General features: G+C 38.5%; 1 protein-coding gene across 3 annotated transcripts in view; it reads left to right on the forward strand.

The window, feature by feature from the left end:
• Positions 1-13,022, forward strand: part of LOC126365751 (ZZ-type zinc finger-containing protein 3) — a 71,726-nt gene that overhangs the window by 1,489 nt on the left and 57,215 nt on the right. The gene's annotated exons all lie outside the window — the stretch shown is intronic.

A 13,022-nucleotide genomic window follows, 5' to 3' on the forward strand; every position in this document is an offset into this window, starting at 1 on the left:
ATTAAATTATAAATGAAACTGGTTTCCTAAGTTGTACCTGTAGTGGTGTATGCATAGCCCTGCATGATATTTGTCATTGGATCACAACATAAACGTACTGCACAATAGTCTGTAATTATGTTCTGATGTGGCAAGTTACTAGAGAGGGCATATGTTGATCCATGAAAAGTGACAATTTTGTTATATCTGTAACACTTCTTGTCCCTTGGCCTAATGCCAAATTAGCACAGCTCACATAATCAAACCTTTGCTGTATATAGTGTTATACTAATGTCTATCTGTTTTGTATGCATATATTTCAATGTAGCTTGTACAAATGTTATGCCTGTAACCAAGGAATGACTCCACTCTGCTTTCTGAAAATCTACATTTAAGTGACTAGTTTCAAAATTTTAGCTTAAACTGTGTAGACCACAGTAGCCGAAGTGGTCTGTAATTTATTTTTAAATACTGCTATCTCATTTCTGTGCTTGTTTTGCTGCAATTATTTATAGACAAAGGATGTTCAGAAAGTAAGTTCCAATCAACTATGAAATGGAAACCACTGTGAAAATCAAAAATGTTTTATTTGCAACAGTTCACTACAATTTCCAGCTACTTATCTGCATAGTTGCTTCTTTGACTTAGATGTTTGTCATAGCATTGTACTAACTTTCCAGTACCTTTGTCATAGAAGGCAGCTGCCAGTGCTTTCCGCCAATTCTCTTTGCTGGTCTGCAGCTACACACACTGTAGATTTCCCCTCAGTAGAACAGTTTCGCTATACGCAAGTAATGATAACCAGGTAATATCCTGAGTGGATTATGGAATAGTGGGAAGGGCAGCCATGCAGAGGGACAGATATTCTTCCTTCGTGCACTGTCACCACTTAAGCTTCAAACCACACTTCTGGTCTCACTTTGTTTAGTGAGCCTTCAATTGTGAAAACAAGTTGTAGGTAGTGCCCAGAATTGACTGAAAACTGCTTTATCCCCTAGGAAAAACAGCAAGTGAAATGAAACAACTTTCAGTAAAGGCTACCACATTGCTGCAGAACACAAATTTTTGAGTTGTTAAAGTTGACACTGACAGACCAAAAGCACAAGCGGTCAAAAGTCTTCATCCTCTTACTGCTTCAGAACTAGGAAATGCATACTTTTGTACAAGCCTTGATTTATTTTGCCTTCTAAGTCTTTACACAAGGTATATTTCGTTGGCTGTAGGATCATTCGGCAGTCTGTTGAAAGTGCCAGTTCTCTCAACTTCTTCAATGGGATTTTTTAAAAACATGTCTTCTTCCTTCCAGTAATTCCCATTTGAGTTCACTCAGTGTTTCTGTAATACTCATGTGTCGATCAAAACTACCAGTAACATATCTAGCAGCATGCCTCTTGAGCTGCTTCGATCTCCCTTAAATTTGACCTGATGAGGAGCCCAAACATTCTAGCAGCACTCAAGAAAGGATCACCCATGTGTTCTGTACGTGGTCTCCTCTGTAGATGACCTACAGCGTTCTAGAATTCTTCCAATAAAACAGTCAGCCATTCGCCTTCCTCTCGGTGGACCTTAAGTGTTCATTTCGCTTCATGTCACTTTCACTGTTATGCCTAGATATGTAATCAAGGTAGCTGTGTCAAGCAGCACACAACTATTACTGTAATCAAACATACAGTATTGTTTGCCTACTCATTTGCATTAATTTACATTTTTCCATGTGTAGCCTCTTACAGTAACTTGAAGATGACCCTGGGGCATAACCGAGCACACTGGACCCACATTTGGGAAGACAAAGGTTTCGACTCACATCTGCCATCCAGATGTAGGTTTTCCATGATTTCCCTAAATTGCTTCAGCCAAATGCCAGGATGATTCATTTGAAAGGGCAGGGCCAGTGCCCTTCCCCATTCTAGACACAATCCAAGCTTGTGCTCAGTCTCTAATAACCTCTATGTCGACAGGACATTAAACCCAAACTTACTTACTTCCTGTTCCATACAAGGATGCATCTTAAAGTAACAGATGCAGGTTGCTGCTCAACCTGTCCATCAGATGGTTTATGTATATAGAGAAGAAGTTCTAGCCTATCACACTTCTCCAGGGCACTCCCGATGGTACCTTTATCTTCAGTGAATATTTACCAACCAGGACAATTTGAATGGTTCCAGCATTTTACATAAAATGGAAACAGTATATTGCAAATAATTTTGCAAAATATGTCTTTATTTATTTATTTGGTGTAGGTATGCAGTTTACTTTTTCTAGGTATAAAGACATATTGTTGTCATGTTTACATTTGAGATGTAGTTAGTACGGTAGATATAATTTTTTACAGTGCTGTAGTGTGTGGTAAGCTAGCTATCTTTTCATAACTTCAGATATTGTAAGTCCATTGTGTCACTGTTCACACAGTGTAGGAAAGTCTCTATCACCAGTAAACTTTTTAGCAAGATAGTATCAGAAGAGACTGTTTGGAAATTGCAGGAACATGGCTGCGAGTGGATGGACCACTGAAGGTAGCAGCGTAAACCATAAACAGGAAAGTTCCAATTGGTGTAGCTACTAGTGAGTTCATGACTGGTGTAGGCAGTTCCAACAACAATGTATTGATTCATAAAAAGCAATAACACATTAATTGGAAACCAACATGATGCACAAGTTGTTATCAGGCAAGCTTACGTTACCTAAAGAACAAGTAAAAAGCGAGATAGGGAGATGTAGCCCTCTTGCAGGATACTGAATTGTGTATGATGTATAGCTTCATACAATACTGTGACTGTCAGTCTGCTGGGTGTGTGTATCATGCTTGGGAAGAATCATATGATGTCGACTAGGAAACCTGTAGATAATCTGAGTCAACGTCTGCATCATACGATACTAAATGAACAAAGGTGCATTTTGAAATGTTCGTAATAATAAATCATTGCTTGCCCTGAGTATTTCATGACAGCATGTCTGAATAAAATCTTCTCGATTTTCAAGCGACATTAATTTGAGTAAAATTCTCGAGATTTTCATGGATGTCTCTGCCGTTGTTGCCAGGAGTTAAAACTGCTGGGGCTGGTTTGGTTTTCCATTTTGTTGGCGCGATTGTAACATCTGGTACCAACCAGAGACGGCTGAAATGTTAAATGCATGGCAGGTGAGTTGGGCAGCTCATAGCAGCTTCAACCTGATGCAGGTGGAGCAGTGCCATGTTTGAAACTGCCGCTCCTGCCGCCCTACAAGCATCAAGCTTTGGTTCCTTTCGATATCCAGAGCCTGCCTCCATGCCCTACTGAGTGTGTACCCCTTGTCTCTGTTAAAATTGCTGTCTTGCTTCCTAAGGGACATTGATGAACCTTCCTGATATGGACCCATGGTGAAAATGCTGCATCAGTTTGTTTATAATTTGAACAGTGTCCATCCCAATATTAAATTTACTATCGATATGGAGAAGGATGACAAGCTGCCATTCTTGAGTGGTTTAGTTGAGTGCATAGCAGAAGGCCGGCTTGGTCGTTCAGTGTACAGGAAACCGAAACACACTGCTCGATACTTGAACGGTGATTATTGTCACCACCCTGTATGCAAGGATGCAGTCTGAACATGTTAGTATACAGAGCAACATTTATTTCTGATGACGACCACCTACAGTCTGAATGGTAGCACTTGAGACACATGTTCATAGAGAATGGTTATAGCAAGAGAGACATTGATAATGCTTTCAGATGCCACCAAAGGATGCATTGTGAATTGGCAAAAGAGGGCCAAGCCAACTGTTTTCCTGCCATACTGTGGAATGATGAGCAGCAAGTTAGGAAGTGTGCTGCCGAGGCTTTGCCTGAGACTAATGTTCTGATCCGCTTCCAAGATATGAGACATGCTGCACCCTGTTAAAGATGACGTAGCTCTTTGTGTGCCCAGTGCATATGATGTCCCTTGTGAATGTGGCAGTATCTACAGGGTCTACAAAATTAAAGCAACATGTAGCTATTTCTCCTTCTTGTGTCTAATTCATGGTGTAATCATACAAACTGTCAACATATATCCATACAGTCGTGTTCGGCTTGGAAGGTTGTATACCATTCAACAGACAACCACTCCAATGACGACGTCAGGGCACCTGTCAAAAGGGGTAGTGTGTGCCGGGTAGTCCCATATCCCAATCGCTATGTATACAGTCACAGATAGGGCGATATGGCACACAGATGCCTGCCAGTCTCTGCAGTGGAGGGCCACAAGGAGAATGGAAGCAAAACAGTCTCAATTGATGTGGTCCAATGACTTAATGTCAATCGTTCTGTTGTTTCTCTGATGTGGCGACAATTTATAGAGACTGAAAAAATATCCTGAAGGCTAAGGCAGGCCGATGACATTCGACATCAGAAAGAGAGGAGTGTTATTTGGCTATAAGGTCACGATGGTACCACCTTAGTACTGCACGGCAACTTGCATTTGACCTTTTTGTATCAAGATAAACAGTGACAGAAGACTTTGACAGAGTGATCTTTATTGTTAGAGACATGCTGTATGTGTACCTCTGATGTATCTCCACAGAAGGGAACGTCTAGAATGGAGTCGTCAGCATACCACCTGGACATCAAACAGTCTCTTTTCACAGAAGAGTCCTGGTTCGGTCTGGAGAGCGATTCTCCAAGCATTCACTTCCGAAAGGAATGTGGAATACAATTTCGGGACCCAAGCATTGTGGAAAGAGACCGATATTGAGGAGGATCCCTAATGGTGTGCGCAGGGGTAATGTGGACCACATGAACTCCTCTTCATGAAATTCTACCAGTGAATCTGTAGGTTTAACTACTGTCAGGTATTGCAATGAGATCTTGGGACCTCGTGTGCGGTAGTTGTGAGGTGGGTACACAACCCAGACTTTTTATTGATGATTATGATACTCGACCTCATAGAGAACGGGTGGTTGATGTTCTGCTCACTCTCCCAATTTGGATCCCATGGAGCATGTCTGGCATGCACTAGGGAGACAGGTTACATCACATCAGCATCCACCAACTGCTCTTCAAGACTTGCAAGCAGCTCTGCAGGAAGGATGGGCGTTATTAACTCAACATGAGATTGAGGACATCATTCGCAGCATGCCTCATCATTGTTGGGCATATATTGCTATCAGAAGTGATCACACCCCCATACTGAGCACATTAACCAGTTGTTGGAATGTATGTGCAAATCAGTTAAGTTGGAAAAAATGAAGAACATTTTTGTGTCAACGTTATGCATAGAGCAGTTATGTTCTTTGTTCTTTACATTGTTTCTATTTAACTATTACCTGTTTATACTCTTTTGTGGCAAAACAATTGCAACCATGCAAAATTTCCATTTCTTGCCTTAATTTTGGGCACCAGTGTGTATAGTTAGACTGCTCTCACAGTTGCAGAGCATTGTACCAAGCACACGTGACATTAAACAAAGGGAGCTTGACAAGTCGGCCATAACTTAGCATTGCCTATAATACAGGTACAAAATACGGTTTGAAAACGTGAGAGTCTTGGTTCTCACGTTAACATATTGGGAATCTACTATAAAGGACCTGGCTGAGGTCAGAACAAACAACAACAATTGTAAAAGAGACCAGGAGTACACACTTAGTAGTGCCACGGGGCGGGTTTTGGATATTGAAAGGAAGCGAAGAAGGATGCTTGACATTTGTAGGGAGGCAAGAGAAGCAAATTGAAATGTGTTGCTGGCCTCTGGTGCCACCTGATGTTACTCGATTCCGCAGCAGGTTTGAGCTACTATGAACTGTCCAATTCACTTTTTGCACACGTGTCATTTTGTCTATTTCTGATTGGTGTCAGAGGCTGCAATCGTGCCTATATAAGTAGAAAACCATAACAGCCCCAGTAGTCAGTGGTTTTTACTCCTGACGACGATGTCGGAGATAACCATCGAAAGCTCAAGAATATTATACGAATTGATGCGCATTAACAACTGAGAAGATTTTATTCAAATCATTGCTTGGCCAGTAAGGGAATTAGTGAAGCTAACAACTCATCAAATTGATGAAGATTGAGTGCATTGTCCCTTCTGACTACGTTGTTGTGGCACAGGTTCTCGATCGGGGTGACGGGCTATACGTGTTGGAGTGGCGGAGAGAAGAAAGTTGGTAGGGGGGGAGGGGGGGTTGTAGGGAAGTGTGCCTGACAACTTGCAGGAAGCAAGTGCACAGGATAGAAATGTGGCACTGGTGGGTCAGTTTGGTGCAGGCTTGTGTGTCATTTATTGGGAGGAGGGCATAAGTGTAGAAAGAATATAGTGTCATAAAGGAAATTGTTATGTGGGGAAGCTATATTTCTGTCCAAGCAGTTTATATGTGGCTGTCTCCGGACATAAAAGCAAATAAAATAACTGTAACTAAGCAGAACTGAAATACTATCACAAGGAATTTACCTAAATAGTCCCAATGTGCTTTTCTTACATGACTTCTGTTCCATTCTGCGATCAACACCCTCTGCTCACATACTCACCAAACATCCTGTCACTGCTAACTAGGGCATTAGATTTGGATGTCTTTTCCCAGATGTAATGATCATTGTAAATTTCTGGAGATAAGTAATCGGAGTAACTTTTGAAAAGACAATAAGTCCACAAATAAAAATTTTGTGGGAGAGACCAAAAACTACTTCTGAGTAAAGCTTTATAATAGTTAATAATTTGAATATTAGAAGTTGTTAATGGTCCTAAAAAAGCGATAAGTAGGAAAAATCTCACTCTTTATCTTAAGACTCAATTTCTACTCAGATTTTTGGAGTCTTTGCATTTATTTCATTTAGCACCAACCACAGGGACATTTCGTTTTTGAACCAAATTTACAAAAGAAAAGTTTAATAATTTATTCTTTAACTTTTATTTTGAGCAGTAATAAATGATACAAAGAAACAAGACGGCGTGTCCAAGTGCGCAGTGTAAAGAAAATAGTAAAAATTAATGATTTTGGTTTAATGGTAACACACTGTTTGCAAAATAGATTTCCATTTATTTTGTGAATACTCATTCAAAATTGTAATTAGGCAGTAAATTTTTAAACACTCTTAAAAGTATACAACTGAAATTGAAAGTAAACTTGTTATTTTTATTACATATTTTTTGTTTGTGGAAAAAGGCTTTCTAATTCTCTTCAAAGCATTCAATTTCCACATTCCTCCTTCAAGTAGTCACATTCTTTATCCTATATTTGTTCTACTACATTGTTTGCCAAGCCATCTCTCCCAAGAAGTTGGACATAAAATTGCAGGCTTTTGTCTTCACTCCAGTTGTCACAAAGGTGATGTTTCTGAAGGTTGACTAAGTCTTTCTTTTTTCCTGATTTCATGGGGTGTATCAATCTCACAATGTTTGGATCAGGTATGTGATTGGTTGCTACATCTGCTTTTAGCAAGGTTGTGTAACTTATCAGTGTGTCATCCAAGCTGTATGAAGTCTTGATTTTAAAAGTACTCTTTTCTCCTTCAGTTCCTCTTTGGTATTATGTCTCTTATTCCCACTGGCTTCGTCAGATAATGGCAGAGGTCTTTAAAGTTTAAAACATTCTATTCTGTTCCTACCCTTCGAACACATCTCCCATTATATGATAATATATATTGTAGAGAAGTTAACATTTTAGCGTGTTTCTTAAAACTTTTCTCAATTATATAGAAAAATGATCTGCAAGCAAGTGTGAGTGACCACACACTGGAAATATGAGGCGTATTTCTTTCACTGAGTCCGCAGATTATTTTAGAAGCCACTACGTGGGCATTTCTGTTCTGTCCCGGGCAGCCATCAGAAAATCATTATTTACTTTTAGCGTATTTTTTGTTTCTGTGCTTCCAGCAGCTACTAAAGCTGATGTTACTTCATTTAATCTACAACCAGTATAGTCTTCAGTCCTGCACTAGAAATTTGGAGACTTTATTTTCAATGTTGGTAATGCAGTTGCCGTGTGTAATATGCTTCACCTACAGCAAATAATTTTGTGTAGATGTTACATTTGTTGATTGACACAGAGAGACAGACTGTTGAGCAATTTTTCTTTCATAATTTTATAAAACGCGTTTTCCTCTTGTTTTATGAGCAGCAAGGTCTGCATGAACACTTTGGCTTTTGACAAGTGAGCTTACATTTTAATGAGATTCATTTTGTATTTCATTCTATGGAAATAGCTGCAGAAATGTACTGTAAGATCACCAAACTGCATATTAGAAGTTTTAGAGAAAATGTTATCTTGGTAAGGGTCTACGAGTTGCACGCAACACATGCTTGCCAGCCGGCCTATCTGGAATGCTGATGATTCGCTTGGTCAGTAGACGTGTGTCCAGCAGCACTTCGACGGAGAGTATGCGATTGGTCACCGTCCGCAGTGGGCAGTATTAAGTAGCGCAGCCTCGGGCACGAATATGTCTCTTTTCTTAGCTCACCATGGAGCCTTTTGATACGACCGTAATTAGCCGGTGTTAGGGTGTCAGACACAGTGATGATGGGTGCGCATAGTATGTGTGTTTTATAATCCGCATTTGTTAATGAAACGGTTTGAACTTACTTCTCGTGTTCGCATATTGTTGTACCTCAAGGACCAACCGCTTACAAATCCTGACAAAATATTCGTGTAACCATCATCCAGGGCAACAACACGGACTAACCCCCTTATATCTTTAAAGAATTAGGAATGCTCTCATTGTACGTAGCTAAGGACTTTGTGATATATGATTTGAAGGAAGGTACAGCGTTTCACTTTCTTGCCTTCTATAATGAATTTCTCTAATCTTCAAATTTGAGATTAATTCTTTGGAATGTTTTATTTTGTTTTGCAGTCTCCACCTTGTTTTTCATGAATGACATTACCAGTAAGTATTGAGGAAGCAATACTGCTAAGTCTGGTTGTTCTTATCTTTAAAAAACTTGGAAGACACAGGAACTTGTTCATTGTTTATTGTGATACGAAACTTTGTAACCAGAAAATTAATTTTTTCAGTCTTTGCAAGGGCACTGTTGTTTTGTGCAGGACACAGCTATAAATGAAGGCAAAATCCTGTCCTGTTGCTGTTTGTTGAAGTGTCTGTATACCTCCTTCCTATTCCTAATGAGAAAGTAGACAGGGATGGTATTGCATTTGAATGTCCACAGGGTGGTTCAAACTCCAACAATTTAGGGTCCTTGTCGTGGCATCTAGAGTGGTTAATAAATAACCAGGAGTTTCAATCCAGGAAATAATGAAGGAATAGATAGCTAATAAATGTAACAAAATCTACTGATGGTATTTTTGCAGCCATTCAGAACTAAAACTTGTTGATTCTGTACGGAAAATTTAATGCTTCAGTTGCTGCATTTAAATGATTTATTTGGTCCATGTGACATGTTTCTGAATGATTCATCTCATTCTCAAGTCAGTTAAAAGTGTAAGCTGTAAAGCACCTTACAGTTGTTGTCATTTGATAATATCATGCATTCAATGTGTCATCTCACATAAGTGCTCTTTCAGTTTCAGCCAGAATCTTTTGAAAACTAATATATGTAATACGTAATTAAAATGAAAATTAATTCTGTCCTGGTGGTCAGTTTTCGAAACATTCTGACTGCAGTCGAAAGAGCGCTTGTGACTGATGAACATTTCTTTTACATTTGATAATAAGTAGTTTAATTTTAACCATGAATGTATAATCAAATGGTGACGCCTTATAGCTTAAATGATTTTATTGTGCTCTTGTGTGATGATGCTATTTAGCTTATGCTTTTAAGTGACATTAAAATGGGATACAGCATCCCAAAACATGTCATAAGGACCAAATTAATACTTAAAAAGTAGCAACTGGAGCCTTTCATATTCAAGAAAGAAAATCCATTGAGTAGTCAACTTCATAACAAACTTTTCTTTTGAAACAACTTGCCTTTCCGTCTGCTTCATTTCTTTTTGCTGCCTAGATGCAGGAGACTAGGCCGCTATACATACAATTTCTTCCATGTCTGTCATAGTTCACATAAACTACAAACTCACACTAACACACAATTCTAGACAACATACATTGTATATTACAGTGTGATGATCACAACAATAACAGTGTACAACTGAAACAGTGTTGTGAACTTTGGAAGTGCTTCCTGTCTTGATGTCACAGATTTTATTGGACTTTAGGTATAATTCACAGTAGCAGTTGGGAAAAAAATGGACCCATCGCGATTTGAATCAAATCTGCTGCTGGACATACAGTGTTTTGAACAAAAGGCCAAATTTTGCACTTGTTTGAAATGGTTAAAAATTGTGATTTGAATGAAAACAACACCATAGGTCAACGCAGCCCATCATCTAGAGTAGAAATCCGCTACAGACTAATTTATGATTGTGAGTGAACTTAAGTGTTTATGAAGCATCAGTCTTCATATATTACAGCTTCTTACTCTTAAGGTATATTGCTGTTTATTTAGAACAAAGAGTATAAATTCTTTCTGTTTTCTTTGATGGGTAGGAGGCTAGAATATTCTTTGTGACTTCACTGTAAGTGTCAGCAGCATCAGATGCACCTTGGGTGATTTCATCTCAAATCATACAGGTCATGTCAACTCGTGCTCATCAGTTTCTCTGGAAAAAAATATACATATTATCCCTCTATATCATAAGTGTTAAGAAATAAAGTATTTTCCTTTTATCTTAATTTTTGTAAGTGGTGCGGACCTTTGAAATTGTATATTTTGTAAATAACTCTCAAAACAGTAGAGAACCAAAAAAAAAAAATTATAACTAATGAACCAAAAGTACTGGAGACTATGCTGTTTTGCATTAAAGCTCCCTCTTAATGTGTTGAAATTTATTTGACACTCGCACACTTGTGGGCTTCCTTTAACTTATAAATTTAAGACGAAAATATGAAATTTAAGTTATTTTTTCCACTTAAAACATTTTTTTCTAATTTGGAAAGTCAAAGATGCTGTCTTTTCTGTCATATTACCAGATACTACAGACATATATAAACAGTATCTTCTCTGCTCCAACTATCTGTATTATATAAATATTTAATGCTAAAAGTGCAAAAAACTGCATTTTTGTGAGTTTTTATGAATTATTTACTCAAAAACCCCTAGCTGGAAACTTTTGAGAATTACACAAACTATTGTTTAGTTAATGTGTTAGTAGTCAGTGCAAGCACAGTGGACAATATTTTCCTGTGTAAAGTGTTACAAATTTTTCAACGTTCTGCACATTTCTCATCACCGAATTTCTAGTGTAAAAAAAGTGTGTTGGTAATACTATTTCCAGCACTCTTCTGTTTATAATAAACGAGTGAGAAATTGCACATAAACCCATCGGCATTGAGTTTTGTGTTCGGTTTGAACTTCTTATTGGATACAGTATGAAAGAGCTAGGTGTGTAGTTTATGAAAAAAGGCACAAGAATGTGTTGTTGGAAATCTGTCAGAGGTATAGCATAAATATTGCGGTCCTCAAGTAATGGTATTAGCATCACATCCACTGTGCAGGAATTGCTACACTCACTACAAGAAGAAATTCAGTGACAACCAATTTGAACAATCATCATTACCCGAATGTGAAACTGAATAAGGCAGTGCAGATGCTTATATTCCTGGGTGTGAATTGTTGATGCATTGAATGTTTGCATTTCTGCTGTAGCCCTTACTGTATCTCCTGTTAAACATCCGAGAAAGGTAAGAAGCACAAGAAGAAAACAGTATGTAAAAATAAAGATGGAAGAAATTGACGCAAGTTTTACCCAAGCAACATCCTCAAATTTTGTGAAGTGTATAATATAGATTCGCTTGGTGCGGAATCTGAGGATAATCATATAGGCAGAAAATCTGATGTGTGGTTTCAAAACCTAAATATTGCCGTCTCAACAGCTATCTATATTGAGAAGGTACAGTTACTGACACTGACACCAGTTAACTACTCTGAGCAGCAGATACAGAAATACATACCCACTTCATTGTATTATTTGATTTCAAAAGCTCGTAAAATAAAGAATGAGAAAGGTACTTGTGCTTGCTCAGATTCTTACTGTGGGCATCCAAGATGATATGCTTATTATTGCTCTGGAATATTAACTAAGTGATGACAAAGATTTCAGCTGGCAAAGTCCTAACCAGGCTCATTTTATCTCTGTTAGTGAAAATGGAGAAAAAGTTATAAAGGTAAAAAGACATATGACGAGATGAATAAGAAAAGCATATCTCCAATTGAAAAAGGAGAACCTGAATTTAAAAATTGGTTTCCCTACATTCCGCTCCTTACAACCAAAATGGGTACAATGCCAGCCAGTGAAGTAAGTATGCACATGTATGTACTGCACCAATTTTTTGTTTTGCCATAAGTAGTGTCACAGCAATGAGGTACATAGAGATGAACCTGATGTTTCTGTGTGTGTCAAGAGCCTCAAGATAAATTTTGGTTGTAGGAGTGTTCAATGTGTCCTGGTACTCAAATGATGACTGTTGAAGCATTACACCTTCAGGATACTGAGAATGATGTAACCTATGCATTGGGGGAGGGAGGAGAGTTGGTGAGGAAGACAGTAGAGCCAGAGAAGTTTGTTACAGAGGCTAGGCATTGGGTCGTGAAAGGAGTAGCTCACCATCATATCTGGAGGATTCAGAGACAGGCCATAGCAGAAGGAAAACCAGCCACATCCCAAAATACTGACACATTAGTTCTTTATTTCGAGTTTGCTAAGAACCAGTCTGTTGCTTTGCAGAATGAAATTCAAAGTTACCACTGGCTCATGTCACTGATTTCAACATTCATATGTGTTGCTCACTTCCTTGGAGCATAACATTTTTTTGTCGTTGTCAAAGATGATCTCATTCATGACAGTGCACATGTATGCTTTGCTGTCAGAATGATAATTGATGACATAACTCTAGAGGATATGCATTTCCTAAACATTTGTACGTAACTGATGGTGCAGGTTGGTATTTTCAGCAACAGAGGTCATAGAAATAGTGCACGTGATGGGATAGGAGGTCTTTGTAAACATCTTACAACAAAATTTAATCTCCAACATGAAGCTGTTGCTGCTATAGGAGATGCTACTGGATGTTTACACACCATAT

Source organism: Schistocerca gregaria, chromosome 4 (assembly GCF_023897955.1).
Source record: "Schistocerca gregaria isolate iqSchGreg1 chromosome 4, iqSchGreg1.2, whole genome shotgun sequence".
Lineage (NCBI taxonomy): Eukaryota > Metazoa > Arthropoda > Insecta > Orthoptera > Acrididae > Schistocerca > Schistocerca gregaria.